The 17969-nt window shown below is 43.1% G+C and overlaps 1 pseudogene; it reads right to left on the bottom strand.

Annotated features, from left to right (window-relative positions):
* Positions 1–17969, bottom strand: part of LOC109906174 (diacylglycerol kinase delta-like) — a 59891-nt pseudogene that overhangs the window by 21487 nt on the left and 20435 nt on the right.

The raw sequence follows: 17969 nt of genomic DNA, 5'->3' as shown, positions 1-17969 counted from the left end.
TATATAGACTTGTTTATATTGTATGATTGACTGTATATTTGTTTTACTCCATGTGTAACTCTGTGTCGTTGTATGTGTCTCAATACTTTGCTTTATCTTGGCCAGGTCACAATTGTAAATGAGAACTTGTTCTCAACTTGCCTACCTGGTTAAATAAAGGTGAAATAAATAAATACAATTTGGATGATCCAGAAGAAGATTGGGAGAATGTCATATGGTCAGATGAAACCAAAATATAACTTTTTGGTAAAAACTCAACTCGTCGTGTTTGGAGAACAAAGAATGCTGAGTTGCATCCAAAGAACACCATACCTACTGTGAAGCATGGGGGTGGAAACTTCATGCTTTGGGCCTGTTTTTCTGCAAAGGGACCAGGACGACTGATCCGTGTAAAGGAAAGAATGAATGGGGCCATGTATTGTGAGATTTTGAGTGAAAACCTCCTTCCATCAGCAAGGGCATTGAAGATGAAACGTGGCTGGGTCTTTCAGCATTACAATGATCCCAAACACACCGCCCGGGCAACGAAGGAGTGGCTTCGTAAGAAGCATTTCAAGGTCCTGGAGTGGCCTAGCCAGTCTCCAGATCTCAACCCCATAGAAAATATTTGGAGGGAGTTGAAAGTCCGTGTTGCCCAGCAACAGCCCCAAAACATCACTGCTCTAGAGGAGATCTGCATGGGGGAATGGGCCAAAATACCAGCAACAGTGTGTGAAAACCTTGTGTAGACTTACAGAAAACGTTTGACCTCTGTCATTGCCAACAAAGGGTATATAACAAAGTATTGAGATAAACTTTTGTTATTGACCAAATACTTATTTTCCACCATAATTTGCAAATAAATTAATTAAAAATCCTACAGTGTGATTTTCAGGATTTTTTTCTTCTCATTTTGTCTGTCATAGTTGAAGTGATGAAAATTACAGGCCTCTCTCATCTTTTTAAGTGGGAGAACTTGCACAATCGGTGGCTGACTAAATACTTTTTTGCCCCACTGTAGGTTTTGTCATGCCCTCTTCACGACTGTCTTGGTGTGCTTGGACCATGTTAGTTTGTTGGTGATGTGGACAGCAAGGAACTTGAAGCTCTCAACTTGCTCCACTACACCCCTCTCGATGAGCATGGGGGGTGCTCAGTCCTCTTTTTCCTGTAGTCCACAATCATCTCCTTTGTCTTGATCACGTTGAAGGAGAGCTTGTTGTCCTGGCCAGGTCTCTGACCTCCTCCCGATAGGCTATCTCGTCGTTGTCGGTGATCAGGCCGCACAGTCATGAGTAAACAGGGAGTACAGGAGGGGACTGAATATGCACCCCTGAGGGGCCCCTGTGTTGAGGATCAGCGTGGCGGATGTGTTGTTACCTACCCTTACCACCTGGGGGCGGCTCGTCAGGAAGTCCAGGATCCAGTTGCAGAGGGAAGTGTTTAGTCCCAGGGTCCTTAGCTTATTGATGAGCTTTGAGGGCACTGAGCTGTAGTCAATGAATAGCATTCTCACATAGGTGTTCCTTTTGTCCAGGTGGGAAAGGGCAGTGTGGAGTGCAATAGAGATTGCATCATCTGTTAGGGCGGTATGCAAATTGGAGTAGGTCTAGGGTCTCTGGGTTAATGGTGTTGATGTTAGCCATGACCAGCCTTTCAAAGCACTTTATGGCTACAGACGTGAGTGCTACGGGTCGGTAGTCATTTAGACAGGTTACCTTTGTGTTATTGGGCACAGAGACTATGGTGATCTGCTTAAAACATGTTGGTATTAGACTCGGACAGGGAGAGGTTGAAAATGTCAGTTGGTCAGCGCATGCTCGCAGTACACGTCCTGGTAATCCATCTGGCCCTGCTGCCAATTTACTTTTTGTGTGATTTTATTGTCATTTGTTACCAGTACAATTAACTAGTGGTTCCTCAATTAACAGTAGCATCATACTTCGATATAGCGTGCAGTATACAGTGGTACGGTACAGTGTGTTACAGTGCTTGCTGTTAATGCTTGTTCGAACTACCAGAAGGCATCTTTGAGCACATCTACTCCATTTATTATTGAGGGCATTTAAAGCCGAGCAGAGATCATCATGCCATGCAATTGTGAATACATGTCATGATTAAAATTGAATTGAGCATCATTTGACCGGTTCAGTTTGAGATTACATGTAAAAAATCAATTGCCTTTTACATTAGCCTATGTAGTTGTATATCCTATGTAGGCGTATATACTAATGTACTAAAACATCTGTTAATACAAGTCCTTAAAAAATACAAATATGGGCAGAATATTGTATGAAATATTTGGACAGTTAAAGGCCGACATTTGTTCGTTTTAATCAAATCTGGTCGTTTCAATTCATAAGTGACTCGTTACATTCTCTTGTTGATATTATATCCTGGCCTTTATTTGAGATTATCATCATTTTAAAGAATGTATTTTTTTTCTCCTGAAGAACACACAATGAACTATTATGCGAGTTTGTGCTGGCTATTGTCCAATTTAATGGCTCATCAAGGCGTGAACTGTGCTCTTTCCAGTCGCTAGCTGCACCGAACTGAAAAGACGAGCGACCCAGGGATGTGTATGCTTTGGGGACCTTTAACAGAATGTGACTATGTCCATCACTACTGTAAGCCCAGTACTGTATTCTAAAAATAAAAAACACAGCATCTGCACTTACTGTAGTGGAAATATATTATTGAATGAGATTTTTTTAAGGACTGTTTTAAAGTACAGATGTTTATTAGGCAGTGTGACAAAAGAAACAACAGAACAATGACATTTTCCTTAGATAAGGGAGAGAAGGCCATGTCTAGACTTTCTCGGCGACCTCAGGTACTCATTTACTTTGTCTTTGATGTTTTTCTGGGTTGCATCGCTGGAGGGAAACTTTTGAAACACAGTATTCATGATGAACACTCAGAGGTTCACTTGTAGTCAAATTTGCCTCGGGATCCATACCAGTTGGTATTCTGTGCCCACTCATGGTATCTCTCTTTGGTTAAGCATTATTGGAATAGCAGAACAGCATAACGGTCTGGATGGCCCTTGCTGTGCTTGGTGAGCAGTTGGTCAAGTTCTGGTGTCAGATGAGGAATGGAAATGTCAGCGTGAACCAATGACCTGACATACCTCACACCTGTCAGAGGTGGAGTTCCAGAGATCAAATGTGTGGCTGATAAGGATCGTGAAATCTTGTCCCTCGCCCTCTTCAAAGTTCATTAGAGTTATCAGCCTCAGAAATCACAGCCCAAATAAATGCTTCACAGAGTTCAAGTAACAGACATCTCAACATCAATTGTTCAGAGGAGACTGCATGAATCAGGCCTTCATGGTAAAATTGCTGCAAAGAGACCACTACTAAAGGACACCAATAAGAAGAAACTTGGTTGGGCCAAGACACACAAGCAATTGACTGGTGGAAATCTGTCCTTTGGTCTGATGAGTCCAAATTTGAGATTTTTGGTTCCAACCGCCTTGTCTTTGTGAGACGCAGAGTAGGTGAACGGATGATCTCTGCATGTGTGTTTCCCACCGTGAAGCATAGAGGAGGAGGTGTGATGGTGTGGGGGTGCGTTGCTGGTGACACTGTCGGTAATTTATTTAGAAATCAAGGCACACTTACCAGCATGACTACCACAGCATTTTGCAGCAATACACCATCCCATCTGGTTTGCGCTTTTTATTTATATTTTTTTATTTAACCTTTATTTAACTAGGCAAGTCAGTTAAGAACAAATTCTTATTTACAATGACGGCCTAGGAACAGTGGGTTAACTGCCTTGTTCAGGGGCAGAACAACAAATGTTTACCGTGTCAGCTCGGGGATTTGATCAAGCAACCTTTCGGTTACTGGCCCAACACTAACCACTAGGCAACCTGCCACGCTTAGTGGGACCATGAGAAGCAAGATTCTCTGGTCTGATGAAACCAAGATTGAACTGAATGCCAAGCGTCACGAATGGAGGAAACCTGGCACTATCTCTACGGTGAAGCATGTTGGTGGCAGTATCATGCTGTGGGGATATTTTTCAGTGGCAAGGACTGGGAGACTAGTCAGGATCAAAGGAAAGATGAACAGAGCAAAGTACTGAGAGATCCTTGATGAAAACCTGCTCCAGAACACTTAGGACCTCAGGCTGGGGCGATGGTTCATCTTCCAACAGGACAATGACCCTAAGCACACAGCCAAGACCATGCAGGAGTGGCTTCGGGACAAGTCAGAGCACGGACAAGAAACTGATTGAATAACTCTGGAGAGACCTGAAAATAGCAGTGCATCCAACCTGACAGAGCTTGAGAGGATCTGCAGGGAAGAATGGGAGAAACTCCCCAAATACAGGTGTGTCAAGCTTGTAGCGTCATACCCAAGAAGACTTGAGGCTGTTCCGGCGCCGACAGAGATGTCCGCCTCGCTTCGCGTTCCTAGGAAACTATGCAGTATTCTTTTTTTTTTTACGTGTTATTTCTTACATTGGTACCCCAGGTAATCTTAGGTTTTATTACATACAGTCGGGAGGAACTACTGGATATAAGAGCAACGTCAACTCACCATCATTACAACTAGGAATCCGACTTTCCCGAAGCGGATCCTGTGTTTCCCCACCACCCAGGACAATGGATCGGATCCCAGCCGGGGAACCAAAACAACGACGCCGTAAAAGGGGCAGATGAAGCGGTCCTCTGGTCAGGCTCCAGAGACAGACACATTCCGCACCACTCCCGAGCATACTACTCACCAATGTCCAGTCTCTTGACAATAAGGTTGATGAAATCCGAGCAAGGGTAGCATTCCAGAGAGACATAAGAGACTGTAACGTTCTTTGCTTCACGGAACCATGGCTCACTCGAGACACGCTATCGGAGTTGGTACAGCCAGCTGGTTTCTTCATGCATCGCACCGACAGAAACAAGCATCTTTCTGGTAAGAAGAGGGGCGGGGGGGGGGGTATGCCTTATGATTAACGAGACGTGGTGTGATCATAACAAAATACAGGAACTCAAGTCCTTCTGTTCACCTGACTTAGAATTCCTCACAATCAAATGTCGACCGCATTATCTACCAAGGGAATTCTCTTCGATTATAATCACTGCCGTATATATTCCCCCCCAAGCAGACACATCGATGGCTCTGAACAAACTTTATTTGACTCTTTGCAAACTGGAAACCACATATCCTGAGGCTGCATTCATTGTAGCTGGGGATTTTAACAAGGTTAATCTGAAAACAAGGCTCCCTAAATTCTATCAGCATATCGATTGTGCTACCAGGGCTGGTAAAACCCTGGATCATTGTTATTCTAACTTCCGCAACGCATAAGGCCCTCCGACGCCCTCCTTTCGGAAAAGCTGACCACGACTCGATTTTGTTGCTCCCTGCCTATAGACAGAGACTAAAACAGGAAGCTCCCGCGCTCAGGTCTGTTCAACGCTGGTCTGACAAATCTGATTCCACGCTTCAAGATTGCTTCGATCACGTTGTGGCGAAATCCTGCACGGAGCCTTCACCGTGCGCTGCTACTTTAAGAGCGCATGAGCAGTACGGAAGGACGAAATAAAGAGAGCTCGTTCAGCTCTTTGGAGAGGGGCTCTTGGGTGGTGTGACAGTTTGATTGTGTGTGCTGCAGAAGTTTTGTTTGTTTTCAGTGTGTGTAGTTTATAAAGTATTTAACTCAATCATCAGTGTGATCGCTCTAGGTCGTGGTTGTTTTCATTTGGGACCGCGCCTGTTATGGATCGCATGGATTAGCGAAGCTTTAACATACAAACTATCGGACGGTCAGACAGTACACCGGCACGCCTGAAGACCACAGCTAAGATCTCTCTTGTTTTTTTTCTCTTCCCTCTATCGTTCCAGTGCTTTACCCTGCAACAGACTCTCTATTTTTCAAATACACTTCCCATTGACGTTCATTAGAGCTGGACTATTATTGCCCTGCCAGAAGTATTTGGGTGGACATGTTAGTTATAAGGGAGGTTGCTTGCAAGTTGTGTATTGTTATGTGAACTGTATTGATGTGAGGTGTACTAATGACATGTGGCCGAGAAGATTGTGAAAATTTTTAAGGCCTTTGTTGTATCTATGAACACCCCCCACATTCATACCCTTTGTACTCATCCACTGGAAGATAATACAGGTTATTGCAAATCCTCTGTTGATGACTGGGTTCTTTCTTGTATGAAGTGGCTGTTAAATTGCTCTGCCATTATTAGTATTAGTATTATTGTATGAGGTAATCTTGTTGGGGTTACCCCTGTGCTGTGATGTGGGTTTTATATGGTGTGTATTCTCTTTTCTTTGGCTATCTGGTAAACAGGCTACACTCTAGGCAGTTTCTTCTGCTGATGTGTGTGGGTCTGGTAGTGGTTCTCTCTCTATTCTACTATTTTCCTTTAGGCATGATTAATACCTGCCTGGCACCCGACCAGAATCTTTCTTTACCCCTCTCTAATAAATACCGCTACAACGTAGACTTGGATATGTTCCGCATTGCGTCAAACAACAACATTGATGAATATGCTGATTCGGTGAGCGAGTTTATTAGCAAGTGCATCGGCGATGTCGTACCCACAGCAACTATTAAAACATTCCCAAACCAGAAACCGTGGATTGATGGCAGCATTCGCGTGAAACTGAAAGTGCAAACCACTGCTTTTAACCAGGGCAAGGTGACCGGAAACATGACCGAATACAAACAGTGTAGCTATTCCCTCGCAAGGCAATCAAACAAGCAAAGAGTCAGTATAAAGACACATTTGAGTCGCAATTCAACGGCTCAGACACAAGAGGTATGTGGCAGGGTTTACAGTCAATCACGGACTACAAAAAGAAAACCAGCCCCGTCGCGGACCAGGATGTCTTGCTCCCAGACAGACTAAACAACTTCTTTGCTCGCTTTGAGGACAGTACAGTGCCACTGACACGGCCCGCTACCAAAACCTGCGGACTCTCCTTCACTGCAGCCGACATGAGTAAAACATTTAAACGTGTTAACCCTCGCAAGGATGCGGGCCCAGACAGCATCCCCAGCCGTGTCCTCAGAGCATGCGCAGACCAGCTGGCTGGTGTGTTTACGGACATATTCAATCAATCCTTATCCCAGTCTGCTGTTCCCACATGCTTCAAGAGGACCACCATTGTTCCTGTTCCCAAGAAAGCTAAGGTAACTGAGCTAAACGACTACCGCCCCGTAACACTCCCTTCCGTCATGATGAAGTGCTTTGAGAGACTAGTCAAGGACCATATCACTTCCACCCTACCTGACACCCTAGACGCAATCCAATTTGCTTACCACCCCCAATAGGTCCACAGACGACGCAATCGCAACCACACTGCCCTAACCCATCTGGACAAGAGGAATACCTATGTGAGAATGCTATTCATCGACTACAGCTCAGCATTTAACATCATAGTAACCTCCAAACTCGCCATCAAGCTTGAGGCCCTGGGTCTCGACCCCGCCAGGTGCAACTGGGTACTGGACTTCCTGATGGGCCGACCCCAGGTGGTGAGGGTAGGTAACAACATCTCCACCCCGCTGATCCTCAACACTGGGGCCCCACAAGCCACAGTGGTAGGCACCCCCCTATCCACATCGACGGGACAGTAGTGGAGAGGGTAGTAAGTTTTAAGTTCCTCGGCGTACACATCACGGACAAACTGAATTGGTCCACCCACACAGACAGCGTGGTGAAGTAGGCGCAGAAGCACCTCTTCAACCTCAGGAGGCTGAAGAAAATTGTCTTGTCACCCAGAGCACTCACAAACTTTTACAGATGCACAATCGAGAGCATCCTGTCGGGCTGTATCACCGCCTGGTACGGCAACTGCTCTGCCCATAACTGTAAGGCTCTCCAGAGGGTAGTGAGGTCTGCACAATGCATCACCGGGGGCATACTACCTGCCCTCCAGGACACCTACACCACCCGATGTCACAGGAAGGCCATAAAGATCATCAAGGACAACAACCACCCGAGCCACTGCCTGTTCACCCGGCTATCATCCGGAAGGAGAGGTCAGTAGAGGTGCATCAAAGCGGGGACCGAGAGACTGAAAAACAGCTTCTATCTCAAGGCCATTAGACTGTTAAACAGCCACCACTAACATTGAGTGGCTGCTGCCAACATACTGACTCAACTCCAGCCACTTTATTATTGGAAAAATTGATGTAAAAAATGTATCACTAGCCACTTTAAACAATGCCACTTAAAATAATGTTTACATACCCCACATTACTCATCTCATATGTATATATTGTATATACTCCATCACTCATTCATACAGTGGGGCAAAAAGGTTTTTAGTCAGCCACCAATTGTGCAAGTTCTCCCACTTAAAAAGATGAGAGGCCTGTAATTTTCATCATAGGTACACTTCAACTATGACAGACAAAATGAGAAGAAAAAAAATCCAGAAAATCACATTGTAGGATTTTTTATGAATTAATTTGCAAATTAGGGTGGAAATAGGATTTAATACACTGAATAAAGTTAAAGTAATAGAATAAGTACTGATAAAATGAATAGAACATAATATAACCCCTATGCAGAGTATAAATAATAATGATATCTGTGAATGGGATAAACGCACAGTGATATTTGAGGTACTGTACTAGAATAAGACATTAAGTCTTCTGTAGTATTCAGTAATACAGTTGCAGACATTATAGAGTAGGCTTTAATAGGAGGTATTAAGTGCTGTAACTAATGAATTATTATCTGGGAAAGTGGGTAGCCCTACCTTGGGAAATAGTTAATAAAAGGGAGTGTTTAGGAAAAATAAATAAATAGTGGCATGGAAACAAATGGACTGTTTCTCCCTGGAATATAGAGATAGCGAAATTTAATAAAGCCATAGAGTCGCTGAAAGAAGCGCACGTTAATTCTACCAATTCGGCTTGAATATGAAAGAGCAAACTGGATAATGTAGGGCAACATTACCCGGTAAACAGGATAAATAAAATAAACGATTAAGGGAGGCAATAATGAATTGGAACAATCACATAAAACCATAACAAGAAGCTTAACTTACCAGCGTTTTGATGTTAATTAACATTCTATCATCAGAAAATACATTACGATGGGGGACAGATATGATTCTGCTTGCCCTCGCAGACGTGCGAGTGGTTAGCAGAGCTATAGAGAATATCTCAGCGTAAGAAAATAGCTCCCTGTTATAGATGTGGAGCTAATGGGTATGGGAAGAATGAGTGTAAGGTCTAATGATGTTCTGTATTTTGTCATTCGGTATTATGTTTTGTGTGGACCCCAGAAAGAGTAGCTGCTGCTTTTGCAACAGATAATGGGGATCCTAATAAAATACCAAATACCAAAGTTGATATTGGGAGATTTCAAAACGTGGTAAATCATGCTATTTCACGGAAAACTTCAGATTTTGCACGAATGACTCATGGGTGAAAGATGTATGAAACCCCAATGAATGCACAATCAAAAGGATCTACCCATAAAGATAGGGGACGTTACAAGTGTTAGCAGTTAGCAGTGATTGAAAAAACATTATAGACAAGAAATCATATCAAAAGTGATATGAATATTGCTTTTTAAAAACAGATACTTAGATTGAATATGTATACACATTGAAAGTGATTTGGTGTAGTGAAAAGGTGCCTTTGTAAATGTGTTTGTTTTACTCAGTAAATTGAAAATGTGCTTAGTCTGTTTCGATGTGTCCTTAATTGCACCAAAGTGATTGAAAAGAACTGTAACATTATACACGTGTGACAAGCAGAGCAGAGCGGCACAACTAACGGTTGTTTGTCAGATAAGCATTAGCCAAGTGACTCCAAAGGTCAATCCCAGCTTTCATGGTGTATTATGACGCATGAAAACTTGGACAGACAGCCACCTCTTCTGTCCATTGAGCCAATGCTGCTGACCTGTTTCAAGGAAATGTATGTCTCTAGCTGACAACTCTGTCTGGATGCCTCACCTAAGCAATGTTGTGGGTGGTGCGGCAGGTTAGCCTGTTACACAGGCTGTGTCCCAAATTGCTGTATATAGTGCACTACTGTTGGGCCCTGGTCCCAAAAGGGAATAGGGTGCCATTTGGGACATAGTGTGCATCACAGGAATAGGATGCCAGGGTCCCGTGAATAGGGTGCCAGGGCCCATTTGGGATGCAGACACAGTCCTCTGTATATTAACAGAGTCTGCAATGTGTGTGTGTGTGCTACCTGTGCGATACGGTGGTGCTGCAGGTTGATGACTCTGGACACAGCCATTTGAATGCTGCCAAACACCGCCACCACCTCCAGGATCTTATCGTCAAAGGATGGCACCGTGAAAGTCTGCAGGGAAGAGGACATGTCATAATACACTGAGTGTACAAAACATTTAGAACACCTTCCTAATATTTAGTTGGTCCCCCTTTAGCCCTCAGAACAGGCTCAATTCGTCAGGGCAATAACTCTACAAGGTGTTGAAAGCGTTCCACACGGATGCTGGCGCATGTTGATTCCAATGCTTCATACGGTTGTGTCAAGCTGGCTGGATGTTCTTTGGGTGGTGGACCATTCTTGATACTCACAGGAAACTGTTGAGCGTGAAAAACCCAACAGCGTTGCAGTTCTTGACACACTCAAACTGGTGCCCTAATCCTAACCCTGCTACAATACCCCGTTCAAAGACAAATCTTTTGTCTTGTCCATTCACCCTCTGAATGGCACATACACAATCCATGTCTCATTTGTCTCAAATCCTTCTTTAACCTGTCTCCCCTCTTCACCTACACTGATTAAATTAAAGTTTTCACCTGGATACACCTGGTTAGTCTATATCATGGAAAGAGCATTTGTTTCTTATGTTTTGTACACTCAGTATAAGCCACATATGTTGTGAAGAGCTGTGGTCGAGTGGCAACACTTCTCACATATACAGTGCCTTCAGAAAGTATTCATACCCCTTATCTTTTTCCATGTTTTGTTGTGTTTTGTTGTGTTACAGCCTGAATTTGAAATGGATTAAATTGAGATTTTGTGTCACTGGCCTACATACAATACCGCATAATGTCAAAGTGGAACTATGTTTTTGTCACGAATCCCGCTTCCTGAGTCTGTGTTTGCCTGTGTTTCTGTCCTGGAGTGTGTTTCCGGTGTCCTGGAATGCACCCTGTCTGGTTGCCGGGCAAATTAGCTTGTTGGGAGATGATGTTCACCCGCACCTGTACCTGTATCCCATCAGTAATCTGCACACCTGTCCTGATCATCACCTCTCCCCTTCAAAAGCTCTGACCTGACATCCATTCCCTGCCGGATCGTTAGCCATGAACAGTATGTTGTGCCCACGAACCAGCCTCCAGTTTATAGAGTTTGTTTTGTTTTATTGTTTTGTACGTCTTGCTTGCCTTTAACATACCGCCGTTTGTTTTGTCTACAGCCATTCACCCGGAACCCATACCCCATCCCTGTCTGCTCGTCGCCAGTGTGTTGTTATCCATTGGATCTGCAGATCCACTCCCATCAACCCACCTCCGCTGCCCGCTCCTCCACCCGGAACTATCTACCTCCACGTTGTCATTGATTAATAAATACTCACCATCTTTATACTCACCTTGTCCTGGTCTGCTTCTGGGTCCAATTCTGGTAATCCGTGACAGTTTTTAGAAATGTTTACAAATTAATACAAAATGAAAAGCTGAAATGTCTTGAGTCAATAAGTATTCAACCCCTTTTATGGCAAGCCTAAATATGTTCACACTGTGTGCAACAATAGTATATAACATGATTTTTTAATGACTACCTTATCTCCGTATCCCTAACATACAATTCATTATTTGTAAGGTCCCTCAGTCAAGCAGTGAATTTCAAACACATATTTAACCACAAAGCCAGGTTTTCCAATGCCTCGCAAAGAAGGGCACCTACTGGTAGATGGGTAAAATAAAAATAAATTAAACTTTGGATGCTGTATCAATACACCCAGTCACTACAAAGATACAGACCTCCATCCTAATTCACCATGTGGCCAATGGCCCTTAAATGTACACACAGAGCTAACATTAATAATATACAGTACATGTCAATCTCTCCTGGCTCAAAGTAGAGGAGAGATTGACTTCATCACTACTATTTGTGAGAGGTATTGACATGTTGAATACACCGAACTGTCTGTTTAAACGACTAGCACATGGCTCAGACACCCATACAAGTGTCCAGAACAGACTACGGGAGACGCACAGTACTACATAGAGCCATGAATTACATGGAATTCTATTCCACATCAAGTAACTGATGCAGGCAGTGAAATCAGATTTTTTTTAAAAATACACCTTAAAAGAACAGGGGCGATTTTGAAGATATACACACACACAGTTGTCAGTTCATAATGGTTTTAAAATTATATAACTGGCTTAATTTTGCTAGGCCGCAGCTAATGGGGATCCATACACAATGGCATACATACACAATCCATGTGTCAATTGTCTCAAGGCTTAAAAATCCTTCTTTATCCTGTCTCCTCTATTTAACAGTTGACCTCAAAAAGGGAGCATATCTCAAAAAGAGAGGGTTTTGATGACACATCATCCTCTTTAGTCCCGCCCCAGAAGTTGGTGCCACCTGCATAGCTGGGGATGTTCAGGACAGCTATGCCCTGCAGGCTGGGGAGGGGGATAGGCCTCCTGTCTCTCACACACACACACACACACACACACACACACACACACACACACACACACACACACACACACACACACACACACACACACACACACACACACACACACACACACACACACACACACACACACACACACACACACACACACACACACACACACATTATCATACTGTGACAAAAAAAAAAAACTATGTAACACTGACTAACAAACCTAAAAATGGTTTGGATGAAATGACAACACCAAAGATAAGTTGAAAATAAGCTAAAATCTAAAAAGTTAACTAACCCTTTATGGGAAGGAGGAGAGAGTGTCGTGGAAAATTCAGAATTTGTTGGTAACATTTGTAAGATGTTTTATATTCATCAAATGTGTGTAAGTTACTTCTCATCAGAATGGTATTTTTGTATAATACTGTGGCGAGGTTGCAGTTATCTGTTCTATGTCAAAACTAAGTTGCATGGGCCGCAGAGAGGGGAGAGGTCAAAGTGTCATCATGTGTAAACATATCTTTTACTCCCTACCTTTTTCTAGTGGGGAAAGGAGGGTGGCAGTGTCTGGAATCATTCTCATGCTCCCTTTTATCTTAACCTATAGCCTCACTCTCCTCTCCGTGAGCCTGTCCAGGTTTGGTTGTATTTAGAGTTGGTTGTATCTAAATGACAATTTGATATATGCCTGTTGATTTGGAGGATTGGTTTATGGTTCTGGGGTTTGAGTAAGGAGACAAAGCTGAACGATGAATTATGTCTATGCTGTCTGACTATGTGTGTTCTTTGCTATCAAAAGATCTCAGTTGCATTGTAAGGGGGCTCTCAGAGAATTCATTGAGAGACACTGAATTTATCTGAGAGTCACAGGATTGTGATAGAGCTCATATAATTAAAGATGGACTTTTATAACTAACTCTGACTTGTGGACATAGGAAACATAGGAAACGTCCACTGAAACGTGGACACTCACAAGGTCTCTGGGTCACAGCTGAAGGAGCGTTGACCAGCAGTCTGCTGATGATTGAACTGCTGGAGAAGGAGCCAGAGATACCAGCCTTGAGACCTGAACAAACACACAACACATACTGAACACTGACTGACAATTGAGCACAGAGAGAGCTAAATTATATCACAGGAATATAAAGTGTAATAGTAAAAAAAAAGTTGGTTATTTTTCGGTTTTTACTCGTGATTAATCAGATCATGCCAAATTGTGCGATATAATAGGGAGTTGTAGTTTCCAACAGGCCAATATTAAGTGATAATCAGTCATGGGCAGTCACTACCATCCTGGGACTTTTATTAATTGTTTTATTCTGTGATTTTACAGCATTTAACCAACATTAAAGAAAGTATTTAAATCAGAACAGAACCGACCTCAAAAAGCACTACGGTGTAGACAAGTGTCTAAGGGGGTAGGGGTCGATTTGGGATTGGGGAACTGAGGGCCCTTGGTACAGAGCTGGTGAGAACTTGTGCCCTTACTTGGGTAGAGGATCTTGGTGTTGAGCATTGGCATGCTCTCTCGATTTCCTGTCTGGGCAGGAAGTGACGCAGAGCTGCCCAGTGACAGGCTTCCTTGTTGATGAGCTTTTCACAAGGAGTCTTGGACACTACGGGATCAAATAGAGACACAGAAAGACATGAGACACTGGGATGATGATTAAAGGCCCACTCCTTAATTTAAAAACAACACACATTTAAAAGAGTTCATCTTCAAGAATAAATGGGCACGCATCATTAATTAAAATTATCAATTTCGTCTGGGCCATTCGTTAGGGCATGCAACGAAAAACACTTTACAAAGGTAGTCCATCCCTGGTTCGGTCTTGTTTTCTTACATTTGGTACCAAATGAACACGACCCAGGTTAGGAGACTCAGGGTTCACTGACTGACCTCTGCGGACTGGGTGGATCCTGGTGCTGTTACAGGCGTTCCCACTGTAGGACGACTGCAAAAACAGCTTGACTTGCTCTTCCTCCTCCTCCTCTGCCCCCAGAGCAAACCCCTCCTGAGTCTGGGCATTCTGCTCATCCACCGCTGATAGAAGAATAGAGAGGAAAACCGTTCAGCAACAAGAGTAGGTAGAGTGCTTTCGGGATGTATTCAGACCCCTTGACTTTTTCCACTTTTTGTTACGTTTCATCCTTATTCTAAAATGGATTAAAAAAATACAAATCCTCAGCAATCTACACACAATACCGAATAAGGACAAAGCAAAAGCAGGTTGTTATAACATAATTTAAAAAAAACAGAAATACCATATTTACACAAGTTTTCAAAGGTCAAGGGGTCTGAATACCTTCCGAAGGCACTGTATTTTCAAAAGTACAGGAGAGATTAAACCACTCTTTCTTTTTTAAATGTAACTTGGCAAGTCAGTTAAGAGCCAATTCTTATTTGGACGAGTGTAGATAGCAACTATATTATCTCAGGGTTGGCATACGTCTATTCCATTTCGCTTCACTCAATTCAGGAAGTAAACTGAAATTCCTATTCCAATAACTATAATACCTGAGTCACTGCTACAGGGAGTCCTGCTTTCCTGTTGCAATGCTCATGGCTTTCATGTTTTTGGCTGTCCTCTGTTTTAATGTAACATGTGAAACCTCAAGTATGCCAAGTAGGTCTATGTTTTAATGCTTTTTTATTTTTTTAACCACATCAGACAAAAAGTTCCCGTACAGGAAAAATAACCTTATTGTAATTCTAATTCCAATTTTCATAATTGCTTTTCATGGAGGACTGAATTGGAAATTCAGTTTACTTTCTGAATTGACCCCAACTATGAACTATAAAAGAAATAGCAGTAGGAAGGTAACATCTTACCTTTCTCAGTGTGCTCAATGATCTGCCTGATGGCTTTCTTCAGGCTGTTGGCTCTCAGCATCAGCTGTTCCCTGGGTTTAAAGATGGCCGTCAGGGGCCTGGGGGAGCACGGGGGGGCGGCGTGCGATGGCACCAGAACCCCCTCGCCCTCCTCCTGCTCCTCAGCGATGGTAGGAGTAGGGGCAGGCATCATAGTAGACACCTGCGCCTCCTCGTTGAGAGTCTTCAGCAGCGAGTCCAGCTTCTCCTTCAGAACTCCACACTGCAACCAATCGACCAATCAACACAGATCTGATTCACTGGATTAGTACAAACATGGCAGGAGGGAGTTTCCACCATATTTCCTATACCAATCATTTACATAAAATCACTGAATGGATGTGAACAACTGCACACTTTGGGAGGAAGATGAGATTAACTGGGACAAAGCAATGGTTCCTTGCAGCTTACCTTCTTGGACATAGCCTCCGACTCCTCGGAGCTCTCCTTGTTCTTCTCGTAGGCCTTCCCCACTTGAGCCACAAAGTCTTTCACTGTCTCACACAGTACCCTATGAACATGCACAACACACACACACACACACAGTCAGGGCAATGGAAACCTACACCTAACAATGCTCGGGATAGTGAAGCTGGACATAAGAAACAGTATGGACATAGCAGGTGGGCAGACTGATTGAAGTTACAGACATACTGTACTTAGCCGAGGAGATGACCACTGAGTGCTGATTTGAAGTCAGGATCATGGACAGGTGGGCCGCCACAGAGTCCTCATAGGTCAGAATCTGTTGCACCTGTAGCACAGGTAACAATCAAAGTCGAAAACAGGCTATTCTTGAGGAAATGTGTCTTGAACTGCACAGCATCACCACATTCAGGGCATTCGGGAAATATTCAGACTCCTTCCCTTTTCCACATTTTGTTACGTTACAGTCTTATTCTAAAATGGATTTATAAAAAAAAATTCTTCATCAATCCACACACAATACCCCATAATGACAAATCAAAAACAGGTTTTTTGAAACTTTTGCAAATGTATTCAAAAAACTAAACAGAAATACCTTATTTATATTAGCATTCAGAACCTTTGCTATGAGACTCAAAATTGAGCTCAGGTGCATCCTGTTTCCATTGATCATCCTTGAGATGTTTCTAACACTTGATTGGAGTCCACCTGTGGTAAATTCAATTGATTGGACATGATTTGGAAAGGCTGTCTATTTAAGGTCCAACAGTTGGCAGTTCATGTCATAGCAAAAACCAAGCCAGGAGGTTGAAGAAATTGTCCATAGAGCTCAGAGACAGGATTGTGTCGAGGCACAGATCTGGGGAAGGGTACTAAAACATTTCTGCAGCACTGAAGGTCCCCAAGAACACATTGGCCTCCATCATTCTTACATGGAAGAAGTTTGGAACCACCAAGACTCTACCTAGAGCTGGCCGCCCGGCCAAACTGAGCAACCAGGGGAGAAGGGCCTTGGTTAGGGAGGGGAACAGGAACCGAATGGTCACTCTGACAGAGCGCCAGAGTTTCTCTGTGGAGATGGGAGGACCTTCCAGAAGGACAACCATCTATACAGCACTCCACCAATCAGGTCTTTATGGTAGAGTGGCCAGACAGAAGCCAGTAAAATCTCAGTAAAATGAAAATTGCAATTGGCTCAGAGCAGGGCAGCACGGCTGGCCCTTGGATGTACATAGAGAGCAAACATTAATAATATGCATGTCAATCTCTACTTCATCACTACTTGTATTTGTGAGAGGTATTGACATGGAGAAAGCACCAAGCTGTCTGTTTAAACGACTACCACACAGCTCAGACACCCATGCATACTAGAGGTCGACCGATTATGATTTTTCAACGCGATGCTGATTATTGGAGGACCAACAAAAGCCGATACCGATTAAATCGTCCGATTTTAAAAATATATAAAAATATTTGTAATAATGACAATTACAACCATACTGAATGAACACTTATTTTAACTTAATATAATACATCAATAAAATCAATTTAGCCTCAAATAAAATGAAATGTTCAATTTGGTTTAAATAATGCAAAAACAAAGTGTTGGAGAAGAAAGTAAAAGTGCAATATGTGCCATGTAAAAAAGCTAACGTTTAAGTTCCTTGCTCAGAACATGAGAACATATGAAAGCTGGTGGTTCCTTTTAACAAGAGTCTTCAATATTCCCAGGTAAGAAGTTTTAGGTTGTAGTTATTATAGGACAATTTCTCTCTATACAATTTGTATTTCATATACCTTTGACTATTGGATGTTCTTATAGGCACTTTAGTATTGCCAGTGTAACAGTATAGCTTCTGTCCCTCCTTCTCCTCGCTCCTCCCTGGGCTCGAACCAGGAACACAATGACAACAGCCACCCTCGAAGCAGTGTTACCCATGCAGAGGGGAGGGGAACAACCACTCCAAGTCTCAGAGCGAGTGATGTTTGAAACGCTATTAGCGCGCACCCCACTAACTAGATAGCCATTTCACATCGTTACACCAGCCTAATCTCGGGAGTTGATAG

The sequence above is a fragment of the Oncorhynchus kisutch genome, linkage group LG15, assembly GCF_002021735.2.
Source record: "Oncorhynchus kisutch isolate 150728-3 linkage group LG15, Okis_V2, whole genome shotgun sequence".
Classification (NCBI taxonomy): domain Eukaryota; kingdom Metazoa; phylum Chordata; class Actinopteri; order Salmoniformes; family Salmonidae; genus Oncorhynchus; species Oncorhynchus kisutch.
The sequence above is the reverse complement of the archived record's forward strand: the minus strand, read 5'-3'. Positions and strand labels throughout refer to the sequence as shown.